We start from the raw sequence: 19,069 nt of genomic DNA on the forward strand, positions 1-19,069 counted from the left end.
ATGATAAAATAAGGTGGAGAGACCTGGGGTCAGGATGGCGAGAGGGAGTTGCCATGCACAGGAGTTCTAGGGCTGGTCTTGGAGGACATGATTCTGTACTCTTAGCAGACACCCCTCCTTTTTCACTTCCTTTAGGCTATATTCAGCCATAGCAAGGTGTGCTCCTGATGTGTTCTGTTTTCTTGAAAGAAAATCAAAAAGTTGTCTTGCATGGTCTTTTAAAAATAATAATAACTCAGTGTATCAGTCACGCCTCCTGATCGTGCCATTCCCTGGACCAAGCATAGACAAACCATCACACTCCCCAGATTAGGACTCTTCCTAATTGAAATCTGGCTGAAATAAATGAATAGCATAAATGCAGTTACCTGTTCTTCTTAGATTGGTTTTGATACTTGCCTCCAAAAAACTCAAATATGAGCTTGATCCTGAGAAAATAGATAATACAGATAGAGCTTTAGCCACATGACATTACCTCCTGGTGGCCTCAATAAAGGTCACCAGAAGTAATGTTGCTCCCCAGGCCTTCTTCTCAGCATCTCTATATCATATGACCTCAAACTGAGACCACTGAGAGTCTGGCAAGCCTGGTTCTGGAGTAGGTCAGGAAGCAGAGCAAGTACCACCAAGCACCGTGGAGTTCTGTCTGACCTGCTCACGGCCTCTCATTGAGCCTTGTTTACCATGCTTTTCTTGTGGTTTGTGACAGATAAGAACCATATTGATTCTCAGCATCTGCTGGCAGTAACCTTTGAAAGGGCAGGCAATGCATCACCACCGAATTTTATCTATCAATATCGGAGTCATAGAAAGACAGGAATGGCATCTCATCACAACGGCACTGGCAGATCATAAATCTGAGCTGATATGGGGCTAGTACTAGGCAATAGGGAAAAGGGGGACATGGTTTAACATCCAGATAAAGTCAGGAGGACGGGATAGGGCATTCAGATGAAAAGGACAAGACTTGGCTGCAGGAGAAGTACAGTGATGGTCATGGCACAGGACCCAAAGATGGTCAGCTTTACAGCTAGTGAGTGGTAGGTCCTCCTTCTAGCCTTAGTCTTCTCATCTATACAATTGGCTTGACCATGCTCTACAGAATTGTGAAGGTTTGGGGGAAGTTTGTTTGCTCTAAGAGCATAGTCCCTTCAGCAGCAGCTGTCCCCCTCACTTGGAAACTCTTTTCTCTTGCATTTCAATCCTTTTACTGGGCTAAGACCCAGAAGACAATTACGAGGTAACCCCAAGACAAACACAAGCTCAGGTATACAGTCAGTCGGTTCCTGGAACAGAGGTAGGCTGCAAACAGGTAGCATACAATTGATGCTTTGGTATTTCTGTACTTGATTCCACCAGTAATGCCAATAATCTATTCTGTGGACAATCCCCTCATTCCTCAAGCATTTGTATTCACAAGGAATCATAAAAGGAATGGAGAAACTACTGAGAAAAGCAAACATTTTTGACATGTAAACAATGTCATAAAATTAAATACATTGATTCCTGGAATAGAAAGATGGTTCAGCAGGCAGAGATGTTTGCTGCCGTGTCTAGTGCTTAATCCATAGGACCTCCATGATGGATGGGGAGGACAGATTCCCACTAGATATCTTCTGACTACTACTTGCATGCTGTGACGTGCTTGTACACGCCCACGTCTACACATGTATGTATTCTCTGTATAGATACTTTATGTATATGGATGGATGGATCCATTAATTAAGGAAAATGTAACAAAATAATGTACCCGCCAATTCTTGCACTCGTCTGCACTCTCCCGGGTGGTGAGGCTGAAGGCTGTGTTCTGTGTGTGCTTGGGACTTATTTCGTGCTTTCGACATGCCAGCTTCCAGCCTGGACAGTGAGTAGTGCTACAATTTTATAATGTAAGTGGAGTCTGTCTGATTCTGCAAAGAAACAGCCTTCCTTTGGGGCCCAGAATACACAGTCCCTTCTGCAGCTACACTCATGGTATTTTTAATCATTTCATGTTTTTATTATATCTTGAGTACAAGGTGCTACAAAGAGTCCCCGGTGCTGGCAGTCACTCAGAAAAAAATTGATAAATCTAAAAAGTGAGCAGAACAGCAAGTCGCCCATTAGGGATTTTCTTTTTCTTCCCCCACCCCTTTCTTTTTCTTTATTAAAAAAAAAAAAGACTTTTTAAAAAAGAAAAACTACCTTATAACATTGGAAGGGTTGAATTTGGCATCTTATCCATGAAAAGTAGTTGTAATAAACTTCCCCAATTGTTGGTGCCTTCTCTGCAAAAATTATGGCTGTGCGCAAGTGTGAGGGTTTAACTGTTTCCGTGAAGCTCGTAATTCAGGCTCTAAATGTGCCGAGGCTGACTGCCCAGAAACCTAACGACTTTTTTAAGAGACTGGAATTCGGAACATTATTCTCTCTGAAACTGCACTCCGGTAACCCAGCAGAAGACTGCTCAGAGATCCGCTCCTGCTCTAGTAAAGGCAGCTGGGCATGCCAGTGGCTTACAAAGAAAATGGTGAAATGTCTTGTATGAGAACCGATTTGTTAGAGGAATGATGTGTGAGCCGATTGCAATTGACCCTTGAAAGAGAAGGGAAGCCCGAATCTAGGACATGGACATGGCAGTGGCGATGTGCTGCTCCCTCAGTACCAAGTTAAACATATTAGTAAACTAACATAGAGCCGACAGAATGACAGGACAGACGTTCCCAACCTGTGATTCTTACTTTGGGTAACATCTTTGCTTTCATGGGAAATGACATTTTCTCCGGAAACAGTAAGGATGCTATGAGCCTGCATGCAAGCCGCAGTTGCACCAGCAGTTGAGAGCAGGCCAGAGGTCCAGGACAGTCTGTGGATGTTCATTAAGAGGTGGTGAAAAAAAGTAAAGCCATTGTTTATCTTTCCTTCCCCTGAGCATTCTTCCACCAGGCTCTCTGCAGACCTGATTCTTTGCTGCCTCCAGCCGAACACTCTTATTATTTTCCTTAAACTTCTGTTTATGCCGTTACCTGTATTTTTGCAGCAAATTTTATCTGCTAGGTAGAGTGAAAAGGCCTGCTGTAATAGATACTGTCACTTTTGTTTTTGTCCTCCCTCCAAATCATAGAGTTGGATTTCATCACTTGTAACAAACCTCAGCAGCCTCTTCGGGTTTTGTTTGGGGCTGCTTGCTTTGTTTCCTGGTTTACTGGGTTTTGTCTTCACTGGCTTAATGCTCACAAGCACAGAACAGACAGGCAAACCAAATAAGCAAAAATTTAACTAGGGTACTGCGGCCTGTGAACTGACAAACCCACTCTGTGTGACAGTGCTGACTAGAAGTGGGTGTTTTTACAGCTAAGTGCACAATAGTCTATTTGCACTGGTCACAGGCAGTTGCTGGGCGAGGGAAGTTTGCATTTCTCCAGTGTTGGATATGTGCAGCTGGAGGACGGATGGTGGATTCTGGTACCTCCTGACTTGGTGAATGGTCTATACCAATTTCTCTTCTTTCACATCTGCTTTGCTTTTAAACATGTCTCTTCCTGGAAACTGATCTTACTTGGTGGTGGGGATTCCCGACTCTGTCCAGTGGCCTACTGAGATGTATCTGGTCCTTGAAACAGGTTGTCTATATGCCTCCTCCTGGGATCTGCCTTGCCTCAAGCCAGTGGTCTCATGTTGCCTGTGACATCTATTTAAGGAAGGAATGACAGTGACAGCTGCAGCACTCTAGCCAGAGGTTCTCAAATCCACATGGCCCTAGTCTCTTGTTAAAATGCAGGTCCTGACTGATAGTACTGGTATGAGTTTGGATTTATGTATGTTTTACAGTCATGGAGACATTATTAATACTGCTGGTGGGCCACACCGAAGACATAAGACACCAGAAGGGAAGGAAGCTGGACTGTCTCACTGCATTTAGGTATAAATGGATACTACAAAAAGCAAATCACATCTCGTGGCTCCTCACCCCATATCCATGAATATCTACGAGGGCAGTACAAACCAGGCTTAGTGGGTTATTTAAAAGAAGAGGGGGACATGAAATTGACAGGGTGGATTTAGGGACAGTCAAGTATATATACCTGTTTGAAATTCTCAATAAAAAGTATTATATTTAAAGACATCTGAGTCATCACTGCAAGTGTTGAGAAGTGTGTGTCATTTGTCTTCTGACTTCCTTTCTATCAGTGTAGCCTGGCTGGCCTAGAACTCCCTTGTAGAACAGGCTAGTCTCAAACTCAGAGATCCACCCGCCTCTGACCCCAAGTGCTGGGAGTGAACGATGCGCCACCACACCCAGATCTCGGACCACTGTGGAGTTAGCTCCTTGCTGATCTTTCCTTAAGGTAGTAACTGGCATTGTGCTGTGTGATTAATGAGAACCAAGCAAAGGGCCACTGAGCCCTTTTGCTGAGTTGCCCTCATGCCTGTTCTCTATAGACCTGTCAGTCTGCCCTGCTTCTCAGAGCCCATCTCTGCTTTCTGTTCCTCATTCCTGTCCTAGGTCTTACCAGCCTTCCATAGCCGGTGTCTCATACAACTCTGCCTTCTTGCAATCCCCCTTCCTCTCCTTAGAAAACATCTTCCAGTCCAGGTGTGATCGTATCACTCCCTGGATCCAAGTCACTCCCTGGCTCTGTATTAATTACAAGGTAAAATATAAACTGCCTAGCCTACCAGATGATATCCTTCCTCAGCCTATGACCTCTGTGGAAAGCAGCCCCTGTGCTCTCTCTTCTGGACACTAGAGCCTTCTCAGAGTTTCAAATAAGCCAGGGTCTCCTCAAACATTCCCTCTCCACTAATGCGAGCTGGGCCTGCAGCTCTCTGATCACAATGGTGACACTTTTGTATGGGGGTGGGGCAAACAAATATTAGCACTTTGGGGTATGGGGGGGCGGAGAAACGTCAGTCTGTCTGTCTTCCTGGAAGCATTGCTATGCTGTATAAATGCATCAAAAAGACCTGCTTGCTTTCTAACCTTATAAACATCCTTGATTTATTTTTATTTTAGAATAGTCTATTGTAAATCATTTCAAAAACAAAACTTATAGGAATCCTTTTCAAAGTTTTAATTCAAAACCTATGTGGCACTTAAATATATCTGAAAATGTTTGAAAACTATATGGACTAATTTCTAAAATAGGGAGTGTCCAGACCATGTGAAATCCTAAGACTCTTAGTCAATAACCTACCTTAGCGTTGGCCAATTACTGAGCACCTGCCATATATGGTGACACTGTGCTGGATTTTAGGAATTCAAAGAAAAATAAGATGACAGTAAAAATACGTAAAGTAACAACACAGGTAAATAGTTAAAGCTTTTATTTGAAGATACACAGGAATAACGAGCTTAACATAATTAAAATAACATTAAGTAATTTTGGGTCTGTACAACTCACGTTAAGTTCACTGCTCTATCAATCCATTGATTTGGCTCAAATCCACTGATTCTCAACATAACCTGGTAAAGGAGACATTTTCAGGCCCTGGCTGCTTGTGGGGAATTGTGAGACTTAGAGACTGAAGCCATTGGCCCAAGGTCAAGCTGATAAGGGCAGAGATAGGATTGACCCCTTGGAAGACAAATTCAGGAGAGCACCCTGTAAACAAGTGGAACAGTATGTGTGCATAATGAAGAAGGAGACTTATGTGCACACGCAATGCATGCAGCAAGTCAAGAAGCACAGGTCAGTCCACAGAAGCGATATAAAAAAGCTGCTCTTGGTGTCAATATTTTTGTACTCCCAGCACGACGGAGGCTGAGACATGCAGCTTTCTGGTGCTGACTGGCTAGGGAGCCTAGCCAACTTAGTGAACTAACACTAGTGAATGGCAGTCTCAAAACCCAAGGAATAACACCCAGGTTTGACCTCTAGACAGCATGCACACTCCATGAACATGCCCTGCACAAAGACCTACAACAGTAACCTTACAACCATACAAAACAAAGGCTAGTAGTTGCACTCAAACCTGTAGGATCGGTGTGGGGTTCCTCCAGGTCAGCTTTTCTGCTTTTATGAATAGATTAGTGGTGGGGGACATGGGTTGATCCAGTGACAAAATAAGAATTTAATGCCAATGATCACCAACTATTGTCAGACATCAATTATGTATTGATTTGCTACTTCATTCGACCGGTGTATTTTTACCTAAGAATATCTATTAGTGTCAGGGTATAACTGTCAAGCTAAATCATATATTATTATTAAATTTTGTCTATGATCTTTTCTTTCCTCCAGTGTCATATGGAAGGGGGGTGATTACACCCCCACATGCTACAGGAGAGCAGCACTTAGTGAAGGTTGCATTTCTAGAGACCTCAGACTTCTCAGGCACACCCAGGAACTCATTAGTAAGCAGGAAAGGTCTCAATGCTTGGTAGCTTTATCCCAAGCTCTTGCACTTAATAAGAAAGGGGGAAATTATGTGTGAGGAGTGACGGCCTACAGTGGGTAGAAGAACAGGGGACGTAGAGGAGCCTAACAGGCTAAGATGAGCTAGAGAGGGGTCAGCCATCCCTGCTTATGTCAGTATTTCATGGGCCCTTCCTGTGTTGAAAACTAGGACAAAGGGAGTGGCCAGTTTGCAAGTGTTGAGACTTTTTTTGTTTCAATCCATTTAGCCTTAATTTTGGCATTTAGAAAGAAATGCCCTCTCTAAGGCTTGTACATCATGCCTGATTAGTCTGCCAGGTATCTGAGATGTTGACTGTGAAGTTTGCCAAGGAAGATGCTGTGTTGTGTTGCCAGCTTGATGCTGTCTACCCCTTCTCTCCTGGGAAGATGGATGTTGTTCTCGGGACTTACTATGATGGAGGGAGCCCGTAGAGTAAACCCTTTTTGAAAGCTGTACATTGTGTCTAATTCCAGTGTAAGCCCTCTGTCCACATCTGCTATGTGCCTTGCATTTTTCCTATATACAGCCGTGAGTATGTGGTTTAACCTAAATGTTTCTCAACAAAGATGTTTACTTTTTCTCTCTTCTTTTCTGTTAATTTTATAATAGCATAAGGTGATGGTTGACAGGACCTAGAATCATTTCTGGGAATACCTATGGGGGATTTCCTTGGTTATGGTCATTGATGTTAACTATAGGCAGGACTGTTTCCTGGGTAGGAGATCCTGAACTGTATAAATTGAAAACACAGCCTCTGACTTGTGCTCATCCGTCTCTGATTCCTGACTAGATGCAACATGATGGGCTGCTTCAAGCCCCAGTGCCTTGACTTTCTTGCTGTGATGGATTGTGGCTTGGACTGTGAGGCATAGTGGGCTCTTCCTCCTTTAAGTTGCTTTAGTCAGATTGTTCTAACATGATAACAGGAATAGAAATTAAGAGAGGTGAATAACATCTAAAATTCTAAGCTTAAAAAAATCCAACAGATTTTGAAGATGTTAAAAAGGTCTTGGTAATATAGACGGAGGTCTTGGTGATGGTGACTGTGTGACTGTAGAGAGATTTGAAGGATAATATAATCCTTTATGTAGAATTTTCAGAGTTGTCTTTTCTACAGCACAGAGAGAGAGAGAGAGAGAGAGAGAGAGAGAACATTTCTTCACTCAACTCTCCTTATAACCCTGTTAGAGAGATACCCTTTGCCCAATTTAAATATGTAAGAAAATTCAGAATTATAGATTTGCATCACCGGGAAGCGTTGAACCATAGCAAGGACTCCTGTTTTCCAAGTCTAATGCTCTTCTCCTTTCTCCTCTGCTGCCCCCTTACTCCTGAAAAACAAGTCATGAGTAATGAATGCCCTTATCACTTATCTCTAATTTCAGTGATGATTAATCAGCAGCCCACACTTGGATGATACTAATCAAGTTATTTGTATAATGGCACCAATTTGGATCGTTACTGTGCATCTCTGCCTGACATGGGCTTGGCACCGGGCAATCAGCAAGCGTGAGCATGGAATCTGGAAGGAAAGCTCCTTGCGCTGCTGCCTCTCTCCTTACGAGATCCTATCATCAGACTCTGGCTGAGCACAGCTCCCTGGGTCCAGCGTGTTTCCTTCAGACTTAGCTGAGAACGGCTGTTCAAGCACCCAGAGGTTTAAATCCTAAGCCACCTACCACCCGCTTGCTGACTGGCAGATGATATAGTGAATAACTCACCAATAAGGGCCAATTTTCCAGCTAAGAAATTGTTGTTTCGTGTAATAGTCCAAAGCTGCTTGGGTTCCTGGTAGGAGGTGTAAGCTGAGTGGTGAGCATTCTATGCATGGTGATTATCGTGGATTTACAGCTGTGTCTCGAGCAAACCACAGTACGCACACTTGGGATGCTCTAGAATAAGAATACGAAACATCTCTCGCCTTGCGTCTCCCCGTTTTCTGTGTCTGGAGTTATGCCATTTGAAGCTGACATTCACTTGGAGTCCAAATCTGATGTGCTCCAACTGATAGCCATACTTGCTTGTCCTGACTTCTCTAAGCTTTAAATTTGGAAGGTTTTCAGTAGCTCTTGTTGGCAGGGAAAAAAATGAACAGAAGAGATACGAGGAGAGACTGCTATTACAGTGATATTTTGGTCACATAGGCTGTCGATACTAATGAATGCCCTTGAAGCAGGTACTGTAAATGCCTGAACCTGGGGCCGAGCTGCTGAGCCTGGATCAGTCTGCAGAATGGCTGTCTCCTCCTTAAATACTAAAGACCTGATTAGTGGCCTCTGGCTATGGCACTGGTTTTATCAGTATCGCATATTGGAGCCTGGATTGCTGATGGATGGACAGCATGGCTCCACATTCCTGTCTGTGCTGGGCATGCTGTTTAGTTTTATTCCTGAGTCATAAATGAGATGTTGCAGAGTGTTCCATTAGTTCCCGCCATTCTTGTAGCATCATAAAATGCAATGTCCTTTTAGCTACTTCCCTGATACACTGGAATGGTTAGTACCAGCAGATCGAGGGTTAAACAGACTAGATCAGGTCCAAACACTTCTTAGTTTCCTTGTGGGTATGTGGGGTACAGTCAGAAGACAACAAACCACATGGGAGTAGAGTGGGGTTTAAATGAGATCACAGAGAATTTAAAAAACATCATACCTAGTACGTTGAAAAAGAAGAACCTTAAAAATAAATTAGCTTTGGTTTTCATGCAGAGGACTTGAATTATGGCCCCTCTAGATAATAGTGGGAGTTGTCCTGATGCTAAAAAATTAATAGTAACAAGCACTTTAGAAAATCATTTGGCAGTTTTGCCTCTAGACATAAAGAATAGCCGCTACTTCCCTTTTCTTCTGTATATTTGTAGAATTACAGTTCCTTGCAATAACCTTGTGGTTTTAAATATCTTACACTAATTGTTAATCTTTTAACCCCCGAGAGGCAAACATAAAGAGGAAAAGAAAACTCAGCTTTTACTGAGTTGAAGCGAAAAGCGACAAAAGTTCAATCATGGTACCTTTTATCAAAGGGAAAGTGATACTGTGTCGGGGTTGGAAAGCAGAGCATATGCATGGGCCATCTCCATTGAGACTGGAGGCTGGAGTTCTACAGAAATTCAATTTAAAGAATTTTGTTGAGGCGTAACTGGTAGGAGCAAGTGCTGAGCGGTGTCTGTCTCTGCTGTGCCTGCTGCTTAGGGGGACTGGAAAGGCATGTTTCAGTGCCACTGACTGCAGCGGGCAGCCATGTCCATGCTCCTAAAGTTTGTGCTTTTGATTTAGTTAGGAAGTTTTAACATAGAATCTGTGTAGCTCAGTCATGGCTATTGTTGTGCATATACTAAATAGTTGGCCACAGAGTTCTGGGCAAGAGAAAAATCTGTATAGTAACAACAAAACCTAATGCTTGTGCTTTGGGGTGACTGCCAAGTGTTGTAACAAGTGATTTGGATCTCGGTCATACAAACCCTTTGTCTCCCTGTAGCTTCAGAAAGTGGAGCTAGTTCTGATACCTCAATTGAAGCAGCCATTTCCTGTCATCTCAGACTTTAGCTGATCTGGGGGCCCAAGTCACAACCCCATAGGGTGTGCTCCATCCACTCTCAGCTGCCTGATACACCACTCATCCCTTTAGTGTGATCCCCTCCCCCCAGCCCCCTCGTGCTGTGCTTTTGGACAGCAGGGCTTGCTCGGCCACTGTCACTCTGCAGAACCGTCACTTAGCAGTCCCAGGGAACAGAATATATCTTATTATCAGTTCATTAGGAAAGTGGCTGACACAGACGATCAACAGTTGGCCTTCAGCACAGCTCCACTTTGTCTGGGAGAAGCATAATGCATTTCGAAATGCTGGCATAGCAGCCAGCCTTGAGTTGGACTGAGGCAGCTCCATCTAACACTGTCCTTTCTTCTTTCGCCATAAACGCGCATCGCAGAATCGAGCCCATTGAGGGGAAAGCATTTGCTCTGCCAACACAATTAGTTTTATAAAAAGCCTCTGTCTTCAGATTGTTCTTCCCCAAAGTCCAAGTTGGATGACTGTGGTTATTTTTTAATTAATATTTTTAAGAGCCTCCCTCCTTCTCCCAAGAGCCTCTAAGCAGATTTAACAGGCTTAAAGGGACTCTTTCACAAGGTAACTTCAATGCCATCTCCCAAGCAAATAAAACTCCATTTGAGGGTTCTGTTTTTCCCCATCTCTTTTTAAAATTTTCCATAAAGCCTACCCAGTGGGGGGAGTTTTTCTTCAGGGTTAGGCAGTATTCTCTCCAAACAACAACAACAAAATACATTATCTTGTTGCTGAAGGATGGAGCCATGCAAACTGTCCAGCAGGAGCGGGAGTGGAGGGAGTCTGTGCTCCTTCCCATCCAGCGTGAACAGCAGCAGGATTCAGCAATCACTAGTAATCCTTCTGGTTTATTTTTATATTCTCATTTCGTTTGTTGCTGTCAGTTTCTTTGATTCTTGCATTTTAATTGAAAAGCTAATTCAGACCTTTGGCTTTCACGACTGGTACCACTCCATAGATACATTCCGTGTGGTGGCTCACACCTCCTCCTTTTGGGGGATCAGACGAGCTTAGACCTTAAGCGTCATAATTGGCTTGGCCTTTTTAGTGGTGAAGGCCTTGATTAGGAAGTTATTGAATCTGGAGTCTTTCAAAGGGAAGAAAGCTAATGTGATGGTTGGGATTGAAACTGCACAGACACGCATGCTCTGTAACTACTTCCTTTGTCACTCACTTCCTTGAAAAGAGTTTTCATGTGTCTTTGCACAAAAGAGATGCCCATTCCATGTAAATTCAGCTTGTACTGTACTTGACCCCAGTTCTTCAGCCTCCATGCTGAAAACCAATAAAGGAAACGGTAAAAATAGCGAGGTGTGTGTTCATTTTTAAAGTTGAGACTCTGGTCACCTTTAGTTTGGCATGGTATAAGGATCAGTCCCCTGGGAGGGAAAAGCAGAAATAACTCTTCTTGTAGCTGAGATTAAAGAGTTTCATGGGGGCAAGAAAAACTTTACATAATTCCTTACAGTAACTTTTCTCCTATTTTAAAACCAGACTACTTTGCAGTCTGTAAGGTCAGGGTAGAATTATCAAAAATCTCTTCACTCTGGAAGATGTGTTGGCCTTAGATCTGTGGAAACCCCCGGTGCTAGGGCTGTGAAGGAGACATCTTGCTGTGCTGTTTCATAGCTCCCTCCACCCCAAGGAACTTCAAAATACAAGGGAGACAGGAGAGGCGAGATTTACAGAATCGGACCTTTGTGTCCCTTGGTGTGGCTGATGCTCAGGAAGACCTGAGCTGCATCCACTGTGGCAGCCACCTGCATGAGCATCTGTATTCTCTCCTGTGCTTCCTTCCCTTGCATTGTGGAGTCAAAGGTGAAATTCCATCTTTAACCCCCGTGTGGTTGTCTGAGCTGTGATTAATGAAGTAGATGTGACTCCCGGCACAGCTTTCAGAGGGTGGGTGGGAGAAAGATGAAATTTCAGCCTTAAAGAAAACAAAAACAAAAGCAAAATAAACATAAACCAGGCCTCTTGCTTAATACAGCTTTTAAAATTAATATCCATTTTCGAATGCCAAGAAAACAAAGGGGATTTCTCAGAAGTGTATGCAGCTTGCCACAATAGGCCTTAATTGGTGTCAAGGAGATGTTGGGATGAACGAGGAAATGCCCATTTAGCTGATAAAGACTGAAAAGTGGAACCTTGTTATGAGCTGTCATCTCAGCATGTATTTAAACTATAGCAAAACTGAAACATATTTGCCATATAGATCATAATGACTCCAAAGGAGCCATTATACTCTATTATGTAATTACATAATCAAAGCATGCATAGTAATCAGCTTTTGGAATTCAATGCTAATCAAACATACCTATACTATGTGTTTAAGCTAAAATAGAGAGCGTTAATTTGCCATTAGTCAACTAAACAAGAATGTGTATACAGAATATTCATGAATAGCTTAATGTTGTGTCAGATACTTTTTGTTTTGTATGCAGGGGAAATCAACAATTATAATCGAAGAAAAACCAGCACCAAGGATGAATACTCTTTAGCTCGCCGTTCAGAAATCTGCCTCACCTTTTACTGATTGTCAAAGGAGATTAGCGTAAATTCAATATTTTTTTCCTTCTATAAGCTCAAATGATGCAACAGTAATTATAGAACAGTAGATGCTTAGGAGGGTCTGGGCACCTGCGTGCATAGGACACAACTTAGAACTACTAGCTGAAAACATAGCAAAGCCTTCGGAACTGCAGCAAAATTGGAGCCTATATTGCTTTTATAATTAGAAACACATCAATGCATGTTATTTAGAAAGAGGTGAGCAGAGTCACTCCTTGAGGACTCTGTGACAGGTTATCTGGCCTGTCCTCTTGGAGACATTGGTGCTTGCCCTGGAGTTTCTGCCCAGGGTCTAGCTCTGTCAAGAAGAATTGCTCTTGGAAGTTTCTTTGAATAAAGAAGGTGGTACCGAGTGTTTGGACCAGCGTCAGAAATCTTTGCCGTTTCAGTTACTGTTGGTCTGTAAGCTCATGGTCACAGTTGTTTTGACCGTTATAAAGCCAGGACTGGTCCTTGGAGCAGACAGTCTCAACACTCCCATTTCACTTTGGGAGACAGAAAAACATGGATAAGGATCAAAAAGGTTAACAGAAGCTTTGTAAACCATAGATGGGTTGATTGCTTTTGATTTTGAATAAATATTCAAGTATTCATGTACCTTCCTTAAAAATAAAAGATTGTATTTGTTTTGAAGAGGTCATCTCCTTAACCTTTAATCCCCCAGTGATGGAACTCTCTGTTGGGACTCGGCTTTTGCTGTCTCTCATCAGTATGTGGCCGACTCAGAATGTTACTGTCATGTTTAAATGGGACTGAATTCTTTCATCAAAAGCTTTCGTGGCTTGAACTTCAAATAATTTATTTTCAAATTACTTTTACTGTAATTCTTATTAATTCAAATAGGTTTCTGATTTGATATAAAACTCTGTAAATGTAGGGAACAGTTTAATGAATTGAAAGATAGGATTGAGTCTTTTAAAGGAAATGTACAAAATATGCTGACAATAATTGCTTAGATAGAAATCAAATCTTAATGGCTTTGTTAATGATTTGTAGCACACAGTGTGTTTACGTTGACTTGAGGGAACGTATGTAGTAAGATTTCTCCCTCTGGGTTTCAACAGAATCATTCATTTCTTTTCCTGGAACATACTCATCTCTGTTCTGGCTCTAGAAAACTTTAGCTGAAACTGCAGCGCCTTTGCCTTTCATAATAGCTTCACTTGGTCAGGATGGGCTGTCTTCTTCTGAGTTAGGTACATCTTTAACAGGGTAGTAAAAATAGGATCCAATAGAAGGGAACATGGCCGACAAACCAGGGCAAGCTTCAGGTGACATGGGGCACCCATAATAGTCAAAAATAAGGTTTCCAAAGTCATGCAGGTGTTTTGTTTCTTTGATAGTTTCAAACTTTGATGCCTCTTGGAGAATAAGAGTGTATAACCCTGAGACTTTGACTGCTACAAAGCTTCCAGAATTGGGCCTGAAGAGATGGTGGGAAAGAGTGTGTGCTGGTCAAGCCTGAGGACCTGAGTCTGAACCTTCATTGTGGACATCAAAGCTGGGTGTGGCTACTCCTGTCTATAGCCTAGTGTGGGGCGACTAGAGAGACAGGCAGTCCTACGGGCTCACTGACCACGAGGCTAGCAAAAATACCATGAGCTCCCAGGTCCAATAGGAACCCTGGTATTCAGGAAGTGGGGTAGAGGGGCAGAGCAGGGCACACCCCCCCCCCCATCCTGCATTGGCTTCTACACCTGCTTGCACTGGCTCCTGTTCCCGTACACAGAATTTCAGAAGGACACTTTCAAGGACTGTAGTACAGGTTTTTAAGTGTTCACTGAGTTTGTCATCATTAGCATGGGTTTTCTGTTAGCCTTCTGCATTTGGGACTTGAGTGCCTCCTGTTTGGACAGTAACCCTGCCAAGTTAATGTTGGGGGTTCAGCTTTTCCTAGAGCAGGGATGTGGACAGAGTTTCTCTAATATGATTTAGCTGATGGGGGAGCAGCCCAGGGGCTTTATGTGTTGCTCCATTGGGCAAGCCGCCCGCCCAGTTAAGTGTCACAGTACCTGGTCCCCCTCTGTGTGTGTGGGTAGGTGGCAGTTGCCATAGCTGCCACCACATAAGCTGAAGTCTGTTTTAACTCTGACTTATCCTTTTATTATGGGCTGGACTGGGGAGCCTCCCCCAGTATGAATGAAGAGTTTTATTTGTTAACAGCCAGGCAGCAAGGGCGAGAGCTTTGAGCAAGCACTGGCAAATGCCCACCGTGCTGTAGTAATAAAGGCTTTCTCTGGGGGCAGAGAGTGCTGAGTGCAGAAAGGAGGAGGAGGAGGCAGCAGTAAACAGGTATTTTACATTCAGGACGGCTTCTCTCTCATCTTGAAGTGTGTAATTGTGTTCAGGATAAATTATGGAAATAAAAAAAAATCACAAGTTGCTCATAAGGAAATAACCCTCTTTAAAAACAAGTAAATTTTTCAAGACAGAGCCCAAAGGGCCTTAGCAACCAGTTCTGAAATATTGGCTGGTAAGCAGGGTGTGTGTGTGTGTGTGTGTGTGTGTGTTGGGGGTGGGGAGTGTTCCAGAACCAGGTTCTAACACCAATTCAGCTCACCCACTTAGTGGAACTGGACCAGGCAACTTCCTTCCCTAAGTCAGACTCTGCAGTCCAATCTTTATGGCAGAGGCAGTGAAACAGGATAAGCCTGGAGATGGGGAAGCAGTCCAGCACTGGGGACACCTTAGTTCTCCATCCTGTTTCTCACTTCCAGTTCTGGCGTTGAGATCCTGTCACTTGTCACTTCCATAAGGACAAACTGTTGATTGAATAGACTCGATTGAGTTCAGCATTTTATACAATGCCATCTAAAGGGAGAGTATAAAAATACGGGGTTTGAGAAAAGTATCTCAAACAATTATATTAACTGGAAAGAGCTAATAAGGAATTTATGTCCCTATACCACTCCTAACAAGGTGCTATTATGGCCACTGGTAGCCATCAGAGTAAGTTTCACCTTTTGTAGACAATAAGCTTTCTTGCCATTGTCTGTCTAAGAAATGTCTGGTTTAATGGAAGGTGCTTGCTCAGGGATCAAGGGCTCTCTTTGATTCTCAGATTTGTTTTGGGGAATTACAGAGCAACTCTGAAAGTTAGTCAATGTGGTGGGGCATGTCTGTAATCCTAGTACACTTAACAGTGAAGAAAGGCTAGCCTATGCTGCATAGCTAGTAGCAGACCAGCCAGAGGCACAGAGCAAGACTGGCTGGAAAAACAAACTACAGGGCTATCATGATGGAACAGTGAGCAAAGGCTGGGAGCCCACATGGTAGAAGGAAATAACTGACTCCAGAAAGCCATCCTCTGACCTCCACACGTGCACATGTGCACATGCGCACACGAATAGATACATAGAACTATGTTAAGGAAAATAGAAAACAAAAGGTCTGAAATTTATAGGAAACAGCCCTATATCACAATAACTTCTTATATAAATTAAAACTCAGCTTGATTCTGTCTCCCAAACTTCATCCAAATATACCAATTAGTGGTCAAAAATGTCTACACACGCCAGCCACTGCTCTACCCTTAAAGTAAATTACCTGGCTGTTAACAGCCTCATTTAATCGCTAGATATTCTACCTGTTTGATTTCTGTTCCCCAGAACGTGTACTGTTCCTTCCTTGACAGTATGTCAGCTAATTGAGTTTTAGAAAACTCTGAAGGATTTTTTAATGCAGTCTTTAAAAAAGATACGGAGGTGCTTGTTTCTCTCCTGCTACACATGAGATTGCATTTTGTGACAACCTAATTGTCTCAACACCCATTTCAAGGGGGAAATTTATCAAGTCCTAGTATGTACCTTTTCTTTTGGAAGACATATTTGAGGATGTGAGCAGAAATTATTTTTACATAAAGGCTTCAGGCAGTAGAGTACTGACATATATACTGTATTTTCCTTGCTGTCACTCAAGTCCTTTGCCTCAAATAAATAGGTCATTATTATCCCACTGCAGCCATCTATGGTGCCTCAAAGTATAGGGCTCTGTTTAATATAACTGTCATCTAGCTGACCCGGATAATTTATTGGTGGTTTTTAAAGAATGGCATCCTTGGGCCACCACCATCAACCAAAGCACTTTGATTCTTTCAGCCAAATATTTCATTATCACATAATTTTTTTTGTATTGATAGTACAACCATATTAGCATAGCTAGAAGTTGACATGTCTCTGAGACACTGGGTTTCTGGTTGGTTTTAATTAAAAAATAATAAGTCCGTGATGTTAACATCACATAACAACGTCACCACGTGTCTTCAGAGCAGCGCAGCAAAGGCAGAAGTTTACAGATGGCCAAAGTTTACCCGAGTGACTTGTTCTGTAGTGACATGGTAAACAGGCTGGACATGTAATACCCCCATTTTCAGGCATGTGTAGTGTGTGTTATAAACAACTTTGACTTGATGTTGTCACTATTTTTGTTTTTAAAATGCAAAACCATGCTCCACTCTTTGACTTCCATCCCCCGTGCATGCAGGCTACTATGAATATAATGAAGGTGCCTCCTCTCAGAATATACTGGCCTTAGGGCTTCCATGAAGGGCTAAAATTAAAGCCAAGTTATTTCCACAGAAACTGTCTTATTAGACCAGGATTAAATTAGAGGCAACTTTAAGTCTCGGAAGCTTCGGAGTAGTAGTTGGTATCCAAAGGGGTTGATGCCTGTTGGCTCACAGACTCTGCAAGTGGACCTTCTGTGGGTTGAAGAATCTTGTTTGTGTTGCTAATAAACTCCCCGAAGATAGAAGAAATCCCTGCCTGCCCCCAAAAGGTCTTGTTTGGTGTCCTCATCTCCTAAAGGCAAGCCCATGGTTTAACACTGCTTTATCCTCACACTATACAGTGTCATTTTCCATAATTTCCTCGGTTAGGTCTCCCAGCAAACACGCAGTGTCTGGTGTCCTGCTTTCTAGTCACTTTTGTGCAGTACCATCAGATCCACCTGGCAGAGCTGGCTCAGTTGGCAGGAATTTCTGTCACCTTGTTCTTACTTGTACCTTGGAATAGCCCATCCCTTCATGCTGGCTTCTGTATTCTGTGTTTACCACAGGAATCACAGGACAAACAATAAACCCCCAGTTGCTTTTCCTGATCACCTTTCACTTTGCTGTTGGTCTGTAACAGCCTTCAGCCCCTAGAAGCTTCCCCAGGACAGTCTGCCTCCCTCCTGCTACACAGGCCAGTGTCCTCACAACGGGGTCATTCTCTGGGGTCACAGAGCTCAGGGTCAAGGTTCACTGGGGTTTTCTCTGCAAGCACCAGGCATTCTGTTTATCTGTGTCCCTAATCATGTCTCCTTATTCTTCTGGTTTCCTCTCTTCTAATCCTCTGTCAGGCAGCTGGTCTATTTCTAGGTGGATTTGGCTTTGAGCCATCTTAGACACCCCATCACACTTCCCCCACTGTGTCCTGCCAAGGAAGGATCCTTCAGAAGGAATGTGATCGCAGGTGGAAATCCTCCATTTATTCTAATTGTACCTCTGTTTATGCTGCCTCGATATTTTTTTAAAAGTAGCATTTATCTTTGACCTTTGCTTCTTGATGTGACAACATTTCTTCAAGAAGTGAAGAAGCCACCCTAAGCTGATACATCCCGGCTACACAGAGAGCTCCTACAGAGCAGGAATCCTTAGCCTGCGTTCTTGTATTTACTACCCCCACACATGACAATGGCTTAGTACCTGTGGGGATTTGGAGGTCTAGAGAAATGAGGAGGGTGATGTGGTGATGGAGGTGGTGGTGGTGGAGGTGATGATGATGATGGTGATGGTGTTGATAGTGCTAGCAGTTACCATCTGTTCGGTTTGACAGGAAGCTAGACACAGTGCTAACTGCTTTGTGTGTATGACAACTCTGTGGGATAGCTGTTAATCACTGCCCCCATTTTGTAGATGGGAAACTGGCTCAGGGACTTTACATAAATTTCCTGATATAAGAGCAGTCTGTTTTTCCACCTTCGTGACTGACTGTTACATCTGCTGCCTGTAAATACACCTTTTGCTTGGGAAGTAGAGATTTGGTGTCTGTTTTACCCGCATCTCAGCTTCTTAAAGGCTAGGAGAGTGTCCCAGACTTCCCTGTCCCCTGCTATGCCAACCACAGAATCAAACACATCACAATTCCTTATCTTCTGCTTCTAAATTGAACTTCTGCCTTGTGCTGTGGATCTTTTTCACACATTTAGGAGATGCTCTGGCTGCTGGAACAAATCTTGATGCTGCAAACTAGAGCAGATACGGAGATAAGCCTTGTATCAGTGGAGCTGAAAGCTCTCACATTTTGACATGTTCTGGAAATTTGTTCACAGCTGAAGGGGTGATCTGCAGGGAGGGCAGTGAGCTGGGGGCTGTCTTGCACTTTGGGTGAGTTATGAAGGTGTATTTGTAAGAGCTGAATCAGACTCTCAACCGTAGGCCTTCTGCATCTTACTGAAGTCCCAAAGAGTTATAGGTAGTTTGGTCCTCACGCTCATACAGGACAAAATGGACTGCCTGCGCATTGGGAATGTCAGCATCTGCTAACTAGACAAGGCCATTAAATGAGTCTTC

General features: G+C 43.1%; 1 protein-coding gene across 7 annotated transcripts in view; it reads left to right on the forward strand.

Moving 5' to 3' along the window:
* The window catches only part of Cadm1 (cell adhesion molecule 1), a 322,090-nt gene that overhangs the window by 237,169 nt on the left and 65,852 nt on the right, over positions 1-19,069 (forward strand). The gene's annotated exons all lie outside the window — the stretch shown is intronic.

Source organism: Mus caroli, unplaced genomic scaffold (assembly GCF_978045245.1).
Source record: "Mus caroli unplaced genomic scaffold, Mus_caroli_1 scaffold_11, whole genome shotgun sequence".
In the NCBI taxonomy this organism is placed as follows: Eukaryota; Metazoa; Chordata; class Mammalia; order Rodentia; family Muridae; genus Mus; species Mus caroli.